This window comes from Anomaloglossus baeobatrachus, chromosome 7, assembly GCF_048569485.1.
Source record: "Anomaloglossus baeobatrachus isolate aAnoBae1 chromosome 7, aAnoBae1.hap1, whole genome shotgun sequence".
Taxonomy (NCBI): domain Eukaryota; kingdom Metazoa; phylum Chordata; class Amphibia; order Anura; family Aromobatidae; genus Anomaloglossus; species Anomaloglossus baeobatrachus.
Genome location: NC_134359.1, coordinates 298,661,176 through 298,667,643, shown reverse-complemented (window position 1 = coordinate 298,667,643; position 6,468 = coordinate 298,661,176). Strand labels below are relative to the sequence as shown.

The 6,468-nt window shown below is 51.5% G+C and overlaps 1 pseudogene; it reads right to left on the bottom strand.

The window, feature by feature from the left end:
• Positions 1-3,325: 3,325 nt before the first annotated feature.
• On the bottom strand, positions 3,326-6,169 carry LOC142246500 (E3 ubiquitin/ISG15 ligase TRIM25-like; annotated as a pseudogene).
• Positions 6,170-6,468: the final 299 nt, after the last annotated feature.

The window sequence follows — 6,468 nt, the reverse complement described above, 5'->3', positions numbered from 1 at the left end:
AGCAGAGCTGAATGGCCGCTGACAGCAGACACAGACAGAGCCATGTAGCAGAGCTGAATGGCCGCTGACAGCAGACACAGACAGAGCCATGTAGCAGAGCTGAATGGCCGCTTACAGCAGACACAGACAGAGCCATGTAGCAGAGCTGAATGGCCGCTGACAGCAGACACAGACAGAGCCATGTAGCAGAGCTGAATGGCCGCTGACAGCAGACACAGACAGAGCCATATAGCAGAGCTGAATGGCCGCTGACAGCACACACAGACAGAGCCATGTAGCAGAGCTGAATGACCGCTGACAGCAGACACAGACAGAGCCATGTAGCAGAGCTGAATAGCCCCTGACAGCAGACACAGACAGAGCCATGTAGCAGAGCTGAATAACCGCTGACAGCAGACACAGACAGAGCCATGTAGCAGAGCTGAATGGCCGCTGACAGCAGACACAGACAGAGCCATGTAGCAGAGCTGAATGGCCGCTGACAGCAGACACAGACAGAGCGATGTAGCAGAGCTGAATAACCGCTGACAGCAGACACAGACAGAGCCATGTAGCAGAGCTGAATGGCCGCTGACAGCAAACACAGACAGAGCCATGTAGCAGAGCTGAATGGCCGCTGACAGCAGACACAGACAGAGCCATGTAGCAGAGCTGAATGGCCGCTGACAGCACACACAGACAGAGCCATGTAGCAGAGCTGAATAGCCGCTGACTGCAGACACAGACAGAGCCATGTAGCAGAGCTGAATGGCCGCTGACAGCAGACACAGACAGAGCCATGTAGCAGAGCTGAATGGCTGCTGACAGCAGACACAGACAGAGCCATGTAGCAGAGCTGAATAGCCCCTGACAGCAGACACAGACAGAGCCATGTAGCAGAGCTGAATGGCCGCTGACAGCAGACACAGAGAGAGCCATGTAGCAGAGCTGAATGGCCGCTGACAGCAGACACAGACAGAGCCATGCAGCAGAGCTGAATGGCCGCTGACAGCAGACACAGACAGAGCGATGTAGCAGAGCTGAATAACCGCTGACAGCAGATACAGACAGAGCCATGTAGCAGAGCTGAATAACCGCTGACAGCAGACACAGACAGAGCCATGTAGCAGAGCTGAATAACCGCTGACAGCAGCCACAGACAGAGCCATGTAGCAGAGCTGAATAACCGCTGACAGCAGACACAGACAGAGCCATGTAGCAGAGCTGAATGGCCGCTGACAGCAGACACAGACAGAGCCATGTAGCAGAGCTGAATGGCCGCTGACAGCAGACACAGACAGAGCAATGTAGCAGAGCTGAATGGCCGCTGACAGCAAACACAGACAGAGCCATGTAGCAGAGCTGAATGACCGCTGACAGCAGACACAGACAGAGCCATGTAGCAGAGCTGAATGACCGCTGACAGCAGACACAGACAGAGCCATGTAGCAGAGCTGAATGGCCGCTGACAGCAAACACAGACAGAGCCATGTAGCAGAGCTGAATGACCGCTGACAGCAGACACAGACAGAGCCATGTAGCAGAGCTGAATGGCCGCTGACAGCAGACACAGACAGAGCCATGTAGCAGAGCTGAATGGCCGCTGACAGCAAACACAGACAGAGCCATGTAGCAGAGCTGAATGACCGCTGACAGCAGACACAGACAGAGCCATGTAGCAGAGCTGAATGGCCGCTGACAGCAAACACAGACAGAGCAATGTAGCAGAGCTGAATGGCCGCTGACAGCAGACACAGACAGAGCCATGTAGCAGAGCTGAATGGCCGCTGACAGCAGACACAGACAGAGCCATGTAGCAGAGCTGAATGGCCGCTGACAGCAGACACAGACAGAGCCATGTAGCAGAGCTGAATGGCCGCTGACAGCAGACACAGACAGAGCCGCACCATCAGAATGAACTCGGATGAACTTCACCAGACTTCATTGTCATCCCGCGGCTCTGTCTGTGTGTCATGGCCTGATATTCAGTCACCGGTGAAAGTCTCACTGGTGACCGCAAATCCCCTGAGTGACTGAAGTGATCTGCGGGATCAGCGGTGCCGTCACTGAGGATATCCGCGGCCACAGCTGAAGTCCTCCACCTGAGATGTGTGGCCGCGGGTAACCTGAGTGACGTCATCTCTGATCGCGCAACTCACTTCAGTCGCTGCGGGGAGCTCACAACTAAAATGACGCTTTATCCTGAAATCTTCCAGTCTCCCCCCTGTAAGGAGAGAATTCGCTGAGGAATTGTAAAGCATTTCTGAATGTGGCAGTGTGTTTGTTTATTTTTATTATTGTTTTATTTTCAATGGGGCACAAGGGGGTGATTTGAACTTTAAGGGCTTTTTCATATTTTTTTAAAAAGCTTTTTACAATTTTTATTCATTTTACTAGTCTCCTTAGGGGACTTTATGGCTGCACAGTCTGATCGCTTCTGCTGATCAGAGCGATGCTTCAGTACCACTCTGTACCACAGAATCGCTTCTGCCGGCGTTCACAGGAAACACGTCATGACAGTGACAGTGGTCATCATCTAACAATACGCTGTCATAGCAATCCACTGGCGCCACGTGATCAAGTCACGAGGCCACCGATAGTGGCGGGGAACAGCGCAATCTAACTAGTTAACAGAAGCAGATGGATTAGAAATCCACCCGTGCCTGTGAGCGGCACATGTCTGCTGCTCAGATCAGCAGACATGTGCGGGGAACAATGCTGGATCACGGCTCAAGCCTGCATTAAAGGGACAGTCACAGCCAAGCACGTGTATATATACGTGCTTGGTCATGAAGGGGTTAATTGCTTTTTGTCACAATTTTCGGGACAATTTAGTTTTTATGCACCCTATACCATGATATGGCGACTTTATTCTTTGAGTACAATTACAGCGACGCTCTGCAGCTGGGTGACCCTCCGGTATTACTCAGTTATTGGCACCAGTGTGACCACAATCGCAGGGTGCTGATAGGGACAAAAAGGGCGACCGCCCCCAATAAATAGATGCTACTGTCGCTATTGAGAGCGGTATCAGAGGGGATAAAACGGCCACAATCGGTGTTAGCTTCGATCATGACTGTTACACCAGGGTGTCACCAATGATACAGATAACACCCACTGATCACTCAGATCTGCTTACGAGCCAAAAAGATCATTGTGTACAGAGGATATCATACAAAGGTTATTTATTAACTATTATTATTACATTTAGGACAATTCTCCCATTAATATTTCCATCCAGCTCAATCATTGATTCTGCTCGTCATCTCCGAGATAGACAAAAAAATTCAAGAGGACACCCCCCCACTATGACTCCCATCATATATATTGTATTATTAGAGGGTCCTCAGCTTCTTATTGTCACAGAGGCTCCATTCTCCACATAGAGGAGAACATGTAGGGGTTCAGTGAAGGAGGCGGTGAAGGTGTGTAAGTGTCTGATGGGGTCACACAGCTCATAGAAGGACAGACGCCCGGCCTCATAGTCTAAGAAGACTCCAAGTGTCGGACATGTTGGCTTTACACAGAGGATTAATCTAAGTGAGTTGTGCCATACTGCATATCCTCCATTATACATATCTAAACACCAAGATGTATCATTATAATCAGTATATCCAATACCAGACTCATCTCCTTTCCTCTCTATACGGGGATAGGTCAATCCGATGCCACATAATCCTATCTGGTTCCACTCCACCTCCCAGTAATGTCGTCCTGAGGAGAGGCCACATCTGCTTAACACCTGGGAGTAAGTCACAAATCTTCCTGATGATTCTGGTCTCTCCTATTTTTCTTCTAAATCTGTTGCTGTCTTCAGATCTTCTGATATCTTCACATATTCCTGAGCAGTGTCCACATCCAGCAATATGTCTGGGACATGGACCCCGAGCTCTGATGTTACATTGGTGACAATATCCCTCATAGATCGGAGTAAGGTCAGTGAGATCAGAACCTCATCCAGATCCTCCTCAGAACTGACCTCTCCACCATCTCCCCCTGTGTCCTCCTCACCTCCATGACTACACTCTGTAATGTCACTTTCTTGTAAGAGTCTTATTGGGTCGGTGACACGACACATCTCCTCCACATGCCGTATTTTCCTGGATAGCTTGTTCTCCTGCATTTCCAGATTTTGGATCTGATGAGATATCTGGGACACAATCTTCTCCTCCTGCCTGGAGACCTCGCTCAGTGCTTTCTTTTCTGCAATTTCCAGTTGCTTGTTAATGTCCATAAATATTGTGGCGCCCCTGACCTGGTCAGGCACCACTGAGTACTGCACCCATGCTGGGGACAGTACAACACAGGTAATCCAGAAGGCTGACCGGGGTGTGGTACACAGGCGCATAGTGATCAGGTCTCACACATGTACCCATGAGAGGACCCCTGGGGATCCCAGGAGGGGGAAAAGCCTTCACCTTCACTGGAATAGTGGAGGGGGCCAAAAGCCTCCATCTCCTCTCAAGGGGTGTGGTAAGAGAATCTGGTTGCTAGGTGGCGTAGGCAGGCACAAAAGGGAAAAGAGAAGGAGGAGTAAACAGTCTGCAGCAGAGTGTGGAGGAGTGAGGAGCAGGGAAGTGGAGCTCAGACAGGAGCAGCAGTGAAGGTCCCAGATGTGAGCCAGGCAGTGCAGAGTCCAGGGAGCTCGAGTGAGGAGCAGATCCCGTGGGCTGCTGTAGTCTGACAGCGTCCGCGCAGTGGCTACCGACGGGGGAGAACGGTCAACTAGGAGTGCTACCCGAAATCCATCTTCAGCTAGAGAGAGAGCAACGGAGTGGGAAGTAAGGAGACTGCTAGAGAGTACCAGGCCCAAACGGGCGGCAGATCCCGAAGCGGAGATAGATCCAGCTTTCTTTTGCTAAACCTGCCGGTGTGGGGCTCTCAAAGCCCACGCCACAACACCACAAAAGCCGCAGCCACGTAGCCACAGTTAGGGCCCATAGGTCACAGGAGGCAAGCAGCTGGAGTGGCCTGGTCCAGGCGACAAGCAAACGGCAAACGAAGGGGAGAGAGGCTGCAGCATCTTCCCTGGGTGACCCCCATAGGGACTCAAAGTCGGGGTTACCCCAAACCACCAAGGGCTAAGGAAGGCGAGTTAGTAGTCACCCTCACAAGTCAGCCTGAAGGACACCTGGTTCCCACTTGGTTCATCCCAGCTACGCCCGGGTCACTCACCCTGCCATCAACTGTGAGTAAAAACCCTGAAAGACATCCTGCCTGTGTTGAGTCATTCTGCGCCTTGTAGTTCTACACACCTACACAGGGCCCTGGGGCTTGCCTCACTCTCAGGAGGCTACTACAACTGGCTGCACCCACCATCAGCCCCAGGCATCCCTTAACCTGCAGTGGCGGTCCCCCACTGACCGCAAATCTGAGAGTGGCGTCACGACAAACTACAAAGAAGGTTTCCTACCTGTGACCAGACAGATCCAGCTGAGTGGAGTCCCTGAAGGTAATGCACCGACACAGCGTTTGCGGGGCTTCACAATATCTTACTGACGTTCTTCCTCTTATCGGAGGCTTTCTCCTGGATCTTCCTCTTACGATGCTGCAGATTCTGGACTCTTGTCTGAATTTCAGCTTTTTGTGGGTTTAGTTCATCCAGATAATTCCTCAGTTTCTCCTTTTTCTTCTCAGAAGCCTCATCTAGAAGTTCCACCTGGTGTCCTCGGTGTTCACCAACCAGACAGCAAGACACACACAGACAAGCCGCGTCCTGCGGGCAGTAATACTCCAGAACCTTCTGGTGGAGGGAACATTTTCTGTTCTCAAAAGATTGTGTGGTTTCTGTTAATATATGATCTAATGTCTTGTTGTGGGCTGTCAGATGTTTGCCACACAGGGAGGTCTCACACTGCAGACAGGATCTCACAGCCAGGACAGGAGAATCACAGTACATACAGAAGATTCTGGTCTCCTCCATCTCAGGCTGAGTAGATGAGAAACGCTCCACTATGTTCCTCAGCTTTCGGTTCTTCTCCAGGGTCGGACGCTCCGGATATTCTGCTCTGCAGTCAGGACAGGAATACACTCCAGCCGCCTCCTGTGCATCCAGCGCACTCACAATACACGAGCGGCAGAAGAAGTGTCCACATCTCAGGGATACGGGATCTGTATAGAGGCTCAGGCAGATGGAGCAGGTCAGCTCGTCCCTCAGCTCAGCAGACGCCATTGTAGAGTGAAAGAGCGGGAACTGAAAACTAAAAGGGTGGAGAGTCTGTGCAGGAGAATTAACCTCTGAAGCTCCATGGTTGTGTGTCGCCCTGGGCAAGCCAGGGGACACAGGTCACATACCACCACACCCTACATCCCAGGTAGGCACATCTAAGCTAACCAAAAATCCTTGTTGCCTTCCTCCAGAGACTGATGATTCACACCAGGGGGTGGGCCAGGCGGTTGGCTCCGCCCACCGAGGAGTTCACAGTTCTGGAGGCGGGAGAAACCAGGCAGTCCAGTGAGGGACATGAGAGAGTAAACAACGAGTTGAAG